Below are 15,506 nucleotides of genomic sequence, written 5' to 3' on the forward strand. Positions count from 1 at the left end.
TTTTCACTTCTCCTTTCTCCTGCCGACGTCGTCAATTCTCTCACGAGAGCTTACGATCACTGCCTGCGTCAAGCTTCTCGCACGACTCCCGCCATCTCCACCCTGATTTCGATTGATCTCGGGGGGAATCGAAGGCTTCCAATGGAAGAAGGTGATCATGATTCATGACCATGAGCTCTTCTCGACGGAAGTGGATTTCCACCAAACTGAGTGTTGTGTTGGAGTTGTGAATTTGGGGGTGATGGGCTGGATTGCCTTGAAGCCCACCAACGGAATTAATGAGGCTGGACTCCATAGATGGATCTTTCATTGATCTTTGTTCTTTTAATATAATTCTTATTATTTCTGTTTTTTCATTCTCTATTGTACATTCATTATCTTTTTCTTTTTTTTTAAACGCATATTCGAATGTAAAGAATTCAGGTGTCGAACGGCAGTGAGCATGTTGCAATTTCACAGAAGTAGGCGTGGGACGTGCATGATTGATGATTATTGGTGGCAGCTAATAAAGAATATAAAAGTGTGTTAGAGGCAGCTAATAAATATGATAGAAAACTTATCAATTAGTCATTACTAGAGAATGCAATAAAATAAAATAAAATAGCTTTAGAAGAAAAGATAGAGGCAGCTAATAGTATGATTAAATAGGAAATTCTAGGTTTGATTTTGTACGTTGACTAGAGCTAAATTGGAAGAGGAATATGTTAGGGGATGGTCTCCCTCGTCTCATTTTATCACTTTTTGTCTCCGCTATAAAAGGTTCATGCTAATATTCAATGGACGTGAGTCAGAGACGACGGGTCGGACGAGATCGCGGTAGAGATCTTGTCGTGTGGAGCTTCCAGGATGAGATCGCAGCAGCCTTGTTGTCCTCGCTGGTGGCGGTGGCCGAGCTCAGGTTGGAGTCTGAGGACTTGGAATTGGAGCTTGGGTGCCTCTAGAGGCTTCATACGATGAGCCTCAGTCTCCCGCCCTCAACCACAGCTTCTAATTTTCTTTAAAGGTGACAAGATTTCTTATTTTTCAAATTTAAATGTCTTTCAGAAGTTTCAAAATTTCCTGTTCAAAGCTCAAATTTCAGGAATTGAATTGTTTTTTTTGTTAGATACGACAGAGCTTATTGCGATGATTTGCTACTACTGATTTGACAATGAGCATCTTGATTGCCCTCAGAAGAAGTTTACTCTTCATGAGTTTGTGTATAATACTGCCTCGAGATGAATGTTAAAGTTCCAGAAGTCTTGTTTATATCGCAGCCTCAGAACGGCTATGGGCTAATTCTAATCAAATTCTACATTTTTTTTTTGTTTTGACATATTTTAACCTTTTTTTTTTTAAACTTTCACAAGCATCTTATCTCTAACACATGTTTACATTTCTAGGGCTTTAAAACATGTGAAATTTTGACAACGCGTAAATATTTATTTGTTATTTTCATTAATTTTCCACAATTTTGTTTTATATTTGAATAACATAATTAATTTTAATAGGAAAGTAAAAATTGTTCTAGCTTTTTAAAAACGCAAACAAATAAATCCTAAGAAAACTCAACTAACTTTCATCATCATGATTTCCTTCTTCTATTTCATCACGTCTCATTTGTGAAACCAAACTAAAGTTAGGTAAAACGGAGCTTAATGATTGAGTCACATCATTACAAAACTCTATTCCCTTCCACTTCCCTTAACATTAATTTAAAATGCCAGAGCAATAAATCAACATAAACTTGCGTTAATTATTAAATTGGATGCAATCTTTTACTTATCCCATAGATTATGAGAGATGAAGTCAGGAGTTGGGGCCACAATTAAATTGGGAAGAAAGTGACATAAACTAATAAGAATAAGTTAAACCTAATCAAGACCTATTTTCCTAATCATTTTCCAATTTTTATTTATTATTTATTTAATCTTTTATATTTAAATTTATTATGTTTTCCTTTTCTCAGGCCACCATCCCAGAACACACGGAGTTCAATTTTTTTCTCTTTCTCTTTGAACCTTCTCTTTATCTTTCTCTCACGCCCAAACACAAATTCTAGTTAGTTGTCTAGGTGAATCAATTTCATCTCTTCCTTTTCTTGCTCGTTGCCAGACTAACCTATCTCAGACACCAAACCCAATTCCTTCATCCCCAGCGGAAATATAGCATCAACCTACTCATCGATGGACATTATTTCCTACCTTCACCTATTAAACCGGGTCCTTAACGAAGCTTTCAATTGAACATAAACTAATCTAGAACCGACAAGAAAGTTCATGCAAGAGCTCCAAGTAATACCCCAGCATCATTAGATAACGTATAACCAGCAAGCAACAACCACGATCCAGCACAAACGCAAACACAAATTTGCATTGCATTTTACATCCACTCATTAGAGAAAACATGATCCGGAATTCACTATCAGAAAGAGATGCACAGCAAAGGGGATCTGCGCTCCAATTTATTAGTCTACATGATCAGTCTATGCTTCATGAACACACCAACGACCATACGAGTATTTACAATTAAGCACTAACATATTTAGCTTATCGCCTTAGAACACCAAAAGCCTATCAAGGCTGAGACCTTCTGGAATGGACTCAAAAGTGAATTTTAATTTAGATTTACTTAACCTATACAACTGGTACAGTGAATCGTTCAAGACAGACAAGTCGATCTCAGTCAGATTCGAAGTCATATTTATACCAATAGGACTCGGGCATTTCACCAAACAGTTGTTGTGCATTCCATTAGATGGCACAATGCGTCCATGAAATAGCGAGAATCACAACCCAATCATTACAAGATTATCAAGACTGAAGCGTAGTTACTACTATAAGCTCAGACGTCTACGACAAAGCTCTTGGTTTACATGAGTAGCACTCAAAACAGAACGAAGAGCTTTTATCTTAGCGAGGAGCGATTATCGGTCACAATCGGTAGTTCAACTAACCAGAGAAAGTCTTGGACGTGTCGCAAGCAATGATCAAAGCCGGTGAAGGAGAATCTAATGAGCTGTGAGTAAATTCGAGCACTCTGACTGGATAACGGAGCAGAAGCGAGAAAGTACAATCCAGCGAGATCTTTGACAATCTAAAGGGAACAGACTTCAGTGACAATTCCAAAAGAATCGAAGGTGAAGCTACTGAATAGAGCCAAATTAGAAACGGAATATGTTGGGGGATAAAAATGATAATCAGACTTGATAACAGAAATAAGTTATTTTCTGAAAATTGATAAAGAAAGGTTATGATTTTGAATTAAAGGATATTCCAAACTAACCGATATCATGAAAATAGGAAAAAGAAATGGTAAAATATTGTGTCCAAATTTTATATGCCAAAAAATTGAGGTGAATGTCTGACATTTTGCCCCGCATGGAATCCTTTTGATATTTATGAAAATAGAGTGACCTACATAAGATGCGTAAATATAGGATTGTACATTGCATAAATGTATAAGTTGTGGTATGGCCTAGTGTGCGAAGAGATCTATAAGGCAATTTTTATTTATCTAGATCCTCTATCCTCTGGAGCTTATCGCTTCAAAAGCCAATTTGCATTTTATCTTATTATTTCCTCCATTAAATTGGAAGATGTTCAATTCAAAGAACTTTTGACATAACTCCCAAGTTCATTCTCCTTTACAAAGAACACATCGAAAACTATAGATGTATCAAGTTTGTTCAAGTAATAGTCCCTTAGTGCATCAATCTGCATATGCAATCTAGAACTTAGGGAATGGCCATCCAACTTAAAAAAAGAAAAAAAAAATGAAGAATCGAGCCTTTTAACCCATATGTGTGTGTGTAGACTAAGCAAAACCTTTCATTGGATGATAACTATAACAGAGTCTAGTGAATCAAGAACTAACCAATTACCAGAAATTCAAAAATCGAATTTGATGAAGTTTATTTAGATAGTCTATTGTAAATTCCAATTCCACTCTCGAATCCCTCTTCATGTGCATTCGACTAAACTTTCTCATTTGTAAAACCTGAAATGGTAGTAAAAATGGGTGAGGAAAACCATGGCTAGTAAGTGACAGACATTGCTCCTAGGCGATAAAGCAATGAATAATGTAACTCTAAAAACAAGTTTGCATTGATATATCAAGACAATCGCATTAATTGCATTTTCCCATGTAAAAAGTAGAATGCTTAATTCAATAAATCATAAATTCACACTATATCATAAACCCACACACTATAATCAGCATATATCAAACTCAATGTCAAAAATACCCTATAGTCACACTTCTCCACGTGATAAAACCCAAAAATATTGTCGGTTAGGCCCTGAAAATCACATCAGGTATGAATAAAATTTTTAAATCACATTGGTCTAGATTGAGCCCCGAAACAATATTAGTTTGTGCGCTCACGCACCCATCATATACATAAGTAGCATTTCAGCTTAAAATATTTCCAAATCATAGACTCAAAAGTATCCAATGCTTGATCTAAAAAGAGTGTGCCATAAAATTAATATTTATTAATATGCTTCAAAAATACATGCCATGTCACAAAATAGCTTTTTCTAGACAAATCATGTCATGCAATATTTTACAAAATATAATAGTCGTAGAAATTACTTGCCTCAATTAAACAGAATTCAATACCGTTTGTAGAAATAAGTCATTCTAAACAATGGCTGACTCAACTTCGGCCAAAAACTACTGTTCCGACGGAAATTACTTGAATGCCCTCCTATCCTCAATTCCGAGTCTGTGGCCTTGATATGCACCCCCAATGACCCGAAAATTACTTAAACTGTGTGAACAATCTGAAAAAAATAATTCTTTGCACAATATTAGAAAATTGGTAATTATATATTTTTTGCAAATATTGCGCGTGCTAACTTTTTTTCTCCAATATTGCACCTACATTTCACAATTTTTTCTTCGAAGGCTATGAATTAGAATTTTCCATAATTAATATACATATATTGGAACACACCACGTTGACTAGAAAATTTTTGGATGTCGAGAAAACCAACATCCATAATTTCCACAATTTCCCTAATCTCTAAAAAAACAACAGAAAAATCTAATATTTTCAAAAATCAGGAAAATTTCACAGAACGAAGTACTCTCCTTTTCGGGTTTAACAGAGAAAACGGTGTTGCGATCTGAATTCTAGATGAAATGCACGAGTCGCCTGAAGGAACGGTGTGCGTGAAAACCCACGTTCATGCATTCGGTTCTCACTCTAAAAATAATCGAATCAATTAGACTTCCTTTCGTTCCTGATTTCAGTGCAGTCAGTAACGCTGAGTTCACGGATAGCTAGCTCTCTAGAACTCCATTGCTCCTACAATTTCGTAACAAGGATAGATTGCAAAATGCCCATTCTCTGAGTTCGCGGATAGCTCCCTAGAACTCCATAGCTCCTACAAAAACAGCGAGTTCTGGCTATTCCAAGTCGATCCAGTCTTCAACGATATCCAATCCTGAATCCGACATTCCTCAGTTCTGCTCAGATGATCGGAACTCAGTTCTTCATTGTTCGATCGCTACAAAAGCTAAGTTCCCTCTACCTTCCTTCCGTTCCCGATTTCAGTACAGTCAGTAACACCGGTTTCTCGGTCTCTTCCTGAATTTTCGGAGGCTCCTTCATCGATTTCATTCACCATCACCCTCTGGACGCTGTTTGCCACTGCCGGTCGTCGCCGTTGACTGTCGCCCCTCCATCTCCGACTGCTTTGAGGTGTGCCATGATAGGAACGGAAAACAGAGAATCGTTTTTTTTTTTTTTTTTTTTTTTTGAAGCTGCGGGGAGTATGGAGCAAACGATCTCACTGGTTTATTTCACTTTGCAAACTTTATGCATCGAGTAATAGCTATTGCCACCATTGCCGTTCGCTGGCTTAAACTTTACGCAGTGGCCTCTCTGTTTTGCTTTGTTTCCCAACTGGGAAGACCGAAGTGCTCGGATCTCGCTTGAGTTACTTCTACTGGATTTGATTTCGATTGACAATATCATATTTGTTTTATCTCGTCCTGTTAACCTGGTAACTTCATCATCCCCAGTTCTGTGTCGTTCGAAATACAAGACCGAGTTGCGTTCATATCACTCATGCATAAATCACTGAGAATCTAAAGTGTTTCCCGATGATATGTGACGACATTGTTGTGCCGGTGTCAGTTTTAGGTGAAAAATTACTTGGAAATTCGTGACCAGATTCAATGTTCTTGATGCACACAAACTATTTGTTAAAATACCTCTAAGACACTGTTACGAAATAGCTTATGCTTGTTGCGCAATCTGAGGTCGTTTTGGTGTAGATTAATCATTTTAGTAACGCAAAGCTTTGATTGCATTTACATTTCATTGTTATCACAATTGAATCTGAACGCGTTTTTCTGTGGCCTTTTTTACTTTGTGTTTCGCCGTGTTCCCGTGACTGTCAATGGAGATCGCCTGCAGGAAAACGTCTGAGATGATGGCGATAAATCTATGGCTTGAGTGTTAACACCTCTGCACTCGTTTGCAGCAATTTCTTTACTGCGTCTCGCGCTATCTGTTTGCTTCGGTTGTGTTATTGCTGTGTTCTTATTAACCTGTGAAGTGCAGTATCATAAATTTCGCTATTTGCTAGATCCAATATGATTGATAAGTTAGCATCGGTATCATTGTTTATTTGTTCTATTGTTGAATAAGACGGTTGAATTGGTGGGAGGAGATGAAACTATTCAAGAAGCAAGATAGGAGTTTCTCTTGACATATGAATGAGAAGACATGCCAGTTGGACTTCTTCGACGATTCCAGGGTCCGGTTAAGTGAAAATTTGCAAATTCTTTTGCAATTAATAGATTATGAAATTGCTGATAAATTTCTGATGATGTTGATAATAAAATGTATGACCCGTAATCGAATGTTTTCAAAGTATGCACCATCCATACGTTGACACCACCGCACCGGAACATATCACTCTCGAACCAATCTTTAAAATACAACCTTATGGACCGAAGAAACGGTGAATCTCGTTTGTGGCAGTGGCTCAGTGATGATCCGGAAAGGCAGCACGATGAAAAGGCGGCAAGACAGAGCATAGGTCAAGAGGCAACTCTAGAATAAATTGGGATCACTTTTAGAGTTTAATCGGGGAAGATACGACCTAGTAAATTGAAACTCCGCCGAGCTGATTCCAGTTCAACTCCAGTTCAGGTTTAGCGACGAACAAGCGAATGACAATATCAATCACCAAAAACTTTATCTTGTTCATTGTAATGCAAATACCCTCGACTTTTTTCAGATCACAAAAAAACCCAAACTTGCATATGTGTAACATATTTACTCTCTATTTTAGTTCTATCCAACACATATTTATTACACTGTTATAAATTTGGAATTTTTATGACACAAAAAAATTGGATTATTTGTGTCAAAATGGGCAAGTTTAAGGATTTTATTAACACTAAAAAAAAGCTTAAGATATGTATGCTATAGTGAGCATGATTTAGAGTTTTTTTGTTATTAATCCTCATAAAAATTAAAGTGATTTAAAAGCTATGAGATACACACACACACGCAACAGAAAAAATTATTTTTTCGAGATTAAGGCACTATATAAAATGGGATGAGTATATTCATTAGTCAAATAAATATTTAAGAGCTTTGCCAAGAATGTGATAATTAAAGGAAAATATTTTCAAATATTAATAGATATACAGATACTCAATTACATTACTCTTATATATGCTATAAAATTGAATATGTACTACAGTTAAAAAATAGAGACAAAATATTTCAAAATGTCTAACCATACCATGATTTATATACACATAGAAAAATTAATTCGACTACACACCACCATAAATTTTATTGAGGAAGATAAATCTTAAAATGTTTAATTGTATCACGATACACATATACACGATAACATTAATTCGACTACACACAAGAGGATAGAATCGATTATTACATTCTTTGAATAAGAATGCTTAAAAGTGCAATATGCGATTTTAATAGTTATTAAAGAAATGCAAATATAGGCAGGAACATTAACTTTGCATGTGAAAGTGCCATTTGTGATCTCAATTAAGAGAGGTGATGTGACGTTGGAGATTCCTCAAAATAATTTTTCCGAATGAACATACAAACAAGCATGAAAAGGGACCAAAAATAAGGGAAAAAATTTAGTAATATCAGTAACAAACACAAATGCATATCAACAAATATATTAAGATCAAAGTTGTGTCAAGGGTGAAGTCATATGATTTAAATATGAATAAAAATGAATTTCAAGAGATGTAATCATAAAATAGTTTAACGAAACTAAGTAAAATCATACATCTTATGTTGTAGAAGTAAAACAATTGAGAAATTTTACATATTGCATTGCCCCATGATGGTAGGACAACCAATATAGGAGTGGTACTAAATTTGACAACGATAGAATCTCCGGACTTAACTATATAAGTTTCACTCCTTTTCGTAATGATGCAAATTGTCAGTGGATAATTACTATGTCAAGATATGCGGTAAATTTAATTGAATTAATGTCACATAAAATTTTAATAACCGTTGATAAGGAAGCAAGTGATTGTGCTATGCATCCCGACAAGAAAGCTCATATCCGTTCTTAATCTATGACACCAACTTACATAGTTATATATGGCGGCAATAAAATGACGATCTTTTTTCCCATGCCAAACGTTGCTCTGTCCTTGTGCCTTCGCCGCGCTAACAAGTTGATTAACGAAACGCCTGAGAGAAGAACAGATTGAGATTCTTCTTTCCTTTTCCTCTCAGTTGAACGCAGATGCCATCCCAGCATCAGTTCCTCTTTCGGCTGCTGATTTTTGATTTCGACAAGGAAAGTTCAGTTTTATTTTTGTCCTTCCTTGTCCTTTGGCGATCTATTGATTAGATGATGTAAGAAAACTGACTCAATCTGATTTCCATTGAATCGAGTAGGATACCAATCATTTGATGCTTAGATTGTCTATTTTCTGTAATAGCAGTGACCTTCAAGCCAAGGAACATATACAGTCTCTGTATGCACGCGCCTCTGTCTGCATGTGTATATACCTCTGTTTGCAATATATGTCTCTGTTCGCAGCTCCTTTTACCTGGAAATTATGCATATACGAGCCTTTTTTTTTCAAAGAGAGAGCTTCGGACATTCAGGCACAAAACCAGAAGTGTCATAAAGGGGAAGAAAAGAAAAGCTATCAGGATCTCTCTTGCTCATCTCTTCAGAAGTGACATCCTCTTCATCCATGGCAGTCACCATCTTCTCTCTCTCTCTCTCTCTCTCTTCTTCAGGTGCACACGACCTGCACAGACAACGAGGCTCTCTCAAGCTCCCAGTGGCTCCCTCTGAATTTCTTCTCCTTCAGGCGACACCCTGGACTCAAATACTCACGTTCTTTTGTCTTAATTTGCCCCATTGAGAATCGATGATGACTCGAAGGAAAAACCTGTTCAGGCACTAGCAGAATGGAATCGTCATGATCAGCTATTATCAACTTGGGATGGCAGCCAGACATTGCCCTGAGCCATGTCTCAAACAACCATTTGAAGGGCTCCTTTGATTCATCAGCAACTAGAGCACACCCAACCAGGTGCTTGTGGTGATTGACACCAACAGAAGTAGCAAATGGCACCACATAATTGTTTTGCTTTTAGGAGGTATAAAAAATCATGGCATCACCAAACTGACTGCAGGAAAACCTAGATCTGCCATGGGCCCAGAAAAGACTCCTCCAACAACCCATCTGTACATCAACAGCATAAATGAATCCGATGTCCTCAGCGGATTAAGTTACTTATTATAACAAGAAAATGGGGTGATTATCAACAACATTCCTACGACACTAGTTAAATCAATTCATAATAAAAATAACATTTTCTTTTCAAAATCTTTGCAAATAAAAAAATGGGGTGATTATTTTCATCACATTGTACGAATAAAGCTATAAACCGTACATCGTGAAATTTCCCAGTTATTTATGCAAGAGCTCCAAGTAATACCTCAGCATCATTAGATAACATATAACCAGCAAGTAACAACCACAATCCTGCATGAATGCAAACTCAAATTCGCATTGCATTTTTATATCCACTGAACACATATACACATTCACTCGCAGAGAAGACGTGATCTGAAATTCACTATTAGAAAAAGATATGTACAACAAATGGGATCTGCACTACAATGTATGAGTCTACATGATCAGCCTATGCTTCATGAGCGCACCAGCAACCATCGACAGAGTATTTACAATTCAGCATATCATCATTTTTAGCTAATTTCACAGAGTCAAGTTTATCTGCCTGAGAGCACCGAAATCCTATCAAGACCGAGACTTTTGGGAATGGACTCAAAAGTGGATATCAGTTTAGATCTACTTAACCTATCCAACTGGTACGGCAAATCATTCAAGCAGACAAAGACGATGTCAGCCAGATTCAAAGCCGTATTCAGACTAATACGGCTCAGGAATTTCACCAAACATTTATGTGCATTCGATGAAATGGCACAGTCCAGCAACGAGAGGGCGAGAATCACGACCCAATCAGCACGAGATCATCAAGACCAAATCGCAGTTGTTAGTAATATAATCTCGGACGTGAACGATCTTCATTGCCAGCAAACAACAAAGCTCTCAGTCTCTATTTCACACGTGCGACACTCAAAACAGAACAGAGAGCTTTTATCTCAGCGAGGAGCGATCATCGGTCGCAATCGGTTGTTCAACTAACCAGACGGAGTCTCGGACGGCGTCGGCAGCGACGATCGAAGCTGGTGGATCCAACCGGCTTTTTTGGCTCCGATTCGTGTGCGTTTTGAGGTCGCGTGGCGCTCTCTCTCTCTCTCTCTCCCCATTTGCGCGACGACGTCGTCCAATTCTCTCGCGAGAGCTCACGATCACTGCCCGCGTCCGGACGGCATCCGGTCGCCTCTTGCTCGCTCCTCGCACACCACCCACCATCTCCGCTTTCCCTCGGAGGATTTTCCAGTTTACTTGGTCGGCTCTGGTTTTTGATTGATCTTCCGTGAAAGAAGTCGATCGACACCAGGTCTGGCTCGTACCGTTTTAGAGACCATCGCTTCAAAGGCCAACTTGCATTTTGATTCGGTCAGTTACATCACATGGGGACATAGGTATTAATCAAACCGGGTGATTTTTCCAACTCAAAGACCATTTGGCACAACTCCAAGTTCAATCTCGCCGTTCTAAGAACACACATAGAACTATAAATCGAACATTTATATGAGTCGAGTCCACTCTAGTAATAGACCCCTAACTGCGTGATTCTGCATGCAGTCTAGAGAATACTCTCGATCTTTTTCATTTCTTCCGATAGTCACCGTAACTCACGTCCATAGCGAGAAGTAAGGGATTGACTAGCCATCCTTTTTAACAAATGAAAGCTCTTCACCTGAAATTAGTGATTTTTTTTTAAAATAAAATTATTGACCGGGCGAAACATTTCATCTAATGATAACTATAATAAATTCCAATGATTCGTGAATTAACCAATTATTAGAAATTCATAAAACAAATTTGATAACATTTATTCAAATAGTCTATAATAAATTCCAATGCTACTCTCAAATTACTTTCCATGTGCATTCGATTAAACTCTCTAGTGTTCAAAATCTGAAATGGTAGTAAAAATTTGTGAGTAAAATCACGACACTTCAATGGGATCAAGCAAAGAATAATGTGCCATTACAAACAAGTTTGCATCAATGTATCAAGACAATCACATTCATTGCATTTTCCTATAAAACATGCAGAATGCTTACTCCAATGAATAAAAAATTATGCACTACACCATAACCCACGTATTGTAACCAGCGAAAATCAAACTTAATGTCAAGAAACCCTACGGTCACACTTTGCTTGTGACAAGGCCTAAAATTATCATCAGCTATGATCAAGGCCCAAAAATCACATTAATAATGATTGAACCCCGTAAATCAAATTGGCTATGATTAAGTCTCGGAACAATATTTGTTATGCACGCCCACACACACCACACACACACATATATATATATATAGCATTTCAGTTTAGAATATTTTTGGAATAGAGAGGCTCAAAAATATCCAATGCTTGATCTAACTTTTTAAAAGAGCGTGCCATATAAGAATGTCTATTTATATGCTTAAAATGCTTTAAAAACAAACAAACAAACAAACAAACCATGCCACAGTGTAGATTCTTCTCGGCAAATCATGTCATGCACTTTTTCAAAATACAGAAGTGGTGGAAATTACATACCTCAATAAATCGCTAATTCAAGTCACATAACTTTATCTCATAATTCCTCCATCCCTGAACGACGGCTGAATGCACTTGGGCTGAAAAGCTCATTCATACTAAAATTACATAAATGCCCTTTGAGACTAGATTGCAAGGGCATAGGCCCCGAACGACCCAACAGATATTTTACTCTTTTCGGGAGGGATCATAAATTTTAGGAGTGGGTTTGATATAAGGCGGGGCAAAAGTCCGAGAGTGAGTTAGAATAGGAATAGAATATGATCGACAAAAAAAAAAATCATGTGATATAATCATTTTTTTTCAGAAATTAGTTAATTTTATTTTTCAGAAAACTGAAAAAATTAGATCTTTCCAATGTCACGTGAGCTAACTCTTTTTCTTCAATGATTGCACCGAACTTTTCAAAGGAATTAGAATTTTCCACAATTAATATTTATATTTGAACTAACGATATCAACTTGAAATTTTTGTACTTCCTATAAACCATGTTCCATAACTTCACAATTCTCATAATTTCTAAGTAATAATAGAAATTTATGTATTTTAAAAAATCATTAAAATTTCACATATCATAGTACTCTTTGCGTTGAGTTTAACGAAGAAGAAAACGGTGTCTCAATAAGAATTCTGGATGGACTGGGCGAGCCGCCGAAAGGAACTGCAGTGATAAAAACCTAGATTACAAGAGGTGTTGGCTTCGGGCACTCAATTCTCACTCTACGGATAATTGTATCTAGTGGTTTTTGTACGGTTGGAAAGACCTCATATAACAATACAATTTTGTAGAAATGATCCACCTTGAAAATAATCCAAATAGTTTGTGTTTATACATGAAAGTCATACTTCTTTACCAGCCAGCAACCGCGACTTTGGAAGAATGTAATTTCCAAACAAAACGCCGATAACACGCAATGCCTAATTCTAGGGATTCGAGGTCAAAGGAAATATCAGTTCAAGCCATGGATATCGCCAAGTTTTCCAGCGATAAAGGACACTCCCCGGCGAGCCTTGGGCCTCCATCGTCGCTGTCCTCTCTGCCTCTTGCCTCTCTCTTTAATTCTGGGTAATAATGGCAAATGCCAATCCTAGGAATATCATAAGAGACAACAAGCCAAGCTATGCAAAGACAAGTTCCATAATTACCTCCCAAGATCGGTTCTTGCCTTCTCAAAATAATTCGAATGTTTCATATTTTCCTTTTCTTTTTTCAATATTACAAAATTCCTTCTATGGTTTGGAATATAAAAATCTACCCATTTCATCATCGATATTTGCTAGACCTGAACCTTAATTGAATACGGATTCTTTGTGTGGTGTCTTTCTCAAGTCCCAAGGCACTTCTCTTTCGATGCGATTTTGTCGTGACACTTCATCATAAGGAGTGATGAGATGCATCACCACTTGTCTCTTCAATCAACAACACTAACCGACTGCTGATCATAAGCATTGTTTACATTGAATTATTAGAATTTGGAACATATTTTCGCACCATATATGAATGGAAAATGGTGTGCACTCTTGCTTCAAGTAAGTGATACAGTGAGTCGATAAAGTGCATTTCTGATTTTCACATGGAAAAACCCAGGTCGGAATGGCCCAACTTCGCAAAGAGTTGTAAACACAAAATGAGAATAAAGTCACTTAAAAGCTTTGACATGTGGATATTGGGCTATATTCTTTTGGTGTTAGCCTTTGGCCCATATGTGTATGTTTATGGTGTAGCGAAATTGGTTTGAGGCTTCATCCTTCTCTTGAAAGATGCCCATGTCACTCTCTTATTCTTGTGTGGAGCCAACACGAAGAATGAGATTAATGGTCAAGATTTAGTCTTGCAATATCCAAAACTTATTCCCAAGATTATGTGTTATTTAGTTGTTGAAGCCTATCTATTCATCTTTATAGTTTTTGTATCAACATACTGGAATTGACTAAAAGAAAGCTCATTTATGCAGTAGTTGCTGACTTATACACCCCGTTAGGCGACTCATTCTCTCGGATACTAATCAGATGGGGCGTAGCTTTACCGACTCTGGAGTCTCACAATGACAAGTTTATTTGGTGTGGCGATCCATCAGCTTCCTTCTCGGTCGCATCCGCATGGAATGCCATTAGAGTCAAGAGAGATCGGGTGGACTGGGCTCCTTTGATTTGGGATATCGATATAGTCCCTCGCCATCGTTTATTATGTGGCTTATATTTAAAAACCGTCTTCCCACTCAGGTAATGTTGATTAATCAGGGCCGAATTGATTTTAATCTATGTCCCTTTTGTAGTGAAGTACCGGACTCAATCGAACACCTATTCTTCCGATGTCGCATCTCCGCCTCACTGGCCTTCTTTTGGGCTGCCAGAAGTAACTTGCCATGGAGGAATAGATGTTGGAGAGAGGTGCTCAATTGGGCCAGGAAATTCCTTATGGGGAAGGATTTCTACCATAGGATAGTTCGATTCTCTTTCGGTGCTTTGTGCCATCTCATTTGGAAGAAGAGGAATGCGATTATCTTCAGGGGTGAATCCTTGGTGGTCCCTGCCCTTAAAAATCACCTAATCAAGGTGGTTAAGGACAAAGCGTTCACATTCACGGAAGTTCTTCCTTCTCCAAGGAACAAAAGACTGCAAAGGGGGTGGGGATTCGACCCCATGATCTTCTCCTCTGTAGCTGATTCTCCCTAGTGTGTTGTTGTTTCAGTTTGCTCTTGTTCTTGTAGTTGCAGGGTCCTTCCATCTCCGTTCTTCACCTTCAGCTTTTGAGGGCTAGAGGGTTGGGGAGGGTAAGGTTCCGGTTGGTTCGTTTTGTTTGTTGGCTTCTTAGCTTCTGTGTTTATTGTTTGTGCCCTGTGGCTTTTTATCGGATCCTCGTCACTCTTGCTCCTTTGTTAAGAGTGCTTGTTTGGATTCGATCTTTTGTACTTTTGTCCTTTCTCATTAATATTATTACCTTCACCAAAAAAAAAAATGAGGACCATTAACAAGTTAAAGATTTGACTATTAACTCCTAGATTTGATTATTAATTTCTAAAGTTTCCAAAGCGCATGGTCTCTCTCTAACGTTCAGAGGAGGAGAAAGAAAGACATGGCGCGCGAGAAAACCTAGAACAAAAGAACAAAGTGATGGTTAATAATTAACCATGGTCGAGTTAAGTTACTTTTTGTTGTCAGTCACGAGGCAATTATTATGCTTCCTCTTCTGTCAACCTTACGTCGTAGATGGTCGTATAGCTTCATAGACCTGAACCTCACTAGTTAAACCTTAGTGAATAGCTGTGGGACCTAATCCATCG

The 15,506-nt window shown here is 37.6% G+C and overlaps 1 long non-coding RNA gene across 1 annotated transcript; it reads right to left on the minus strand.

Annotated features, from left to right (window-relative positions):
- Positions 1-8,870: 8,870 nt before the first annotated feature.
- On the minus strand, positions 8,871-10,978 carry LOC120292429. The gene is made up of 2 exons (XR_005550253.1): positions 10,694-10,978; positions 8,871-9,705 (listed from the first exon to the last, which is right to left on the minus strand). It is a non-coding gene; the product is annotated as an uncharacterized LOC120292429 (long non-coding RNA).
- Between the last annotated feature and the right edge of the window lie 4,528 nt (positions 10,979-15,506).

This window comes from Eucalyptus grandis, chromosome 4 (genome assembly GCF_016545825.1).
Source record: "Eucalyptus grandis isolate ANBG69807.140 chromosome 4, ASM1654582v1, whole genome shotgun sequence".
NCBI lineage: Eukaryota > Viridiplantae > Streptophyta > Magnoliopsida > Myrtales > Myrtaceae > Eucalyptus > Eucalyptus grandis.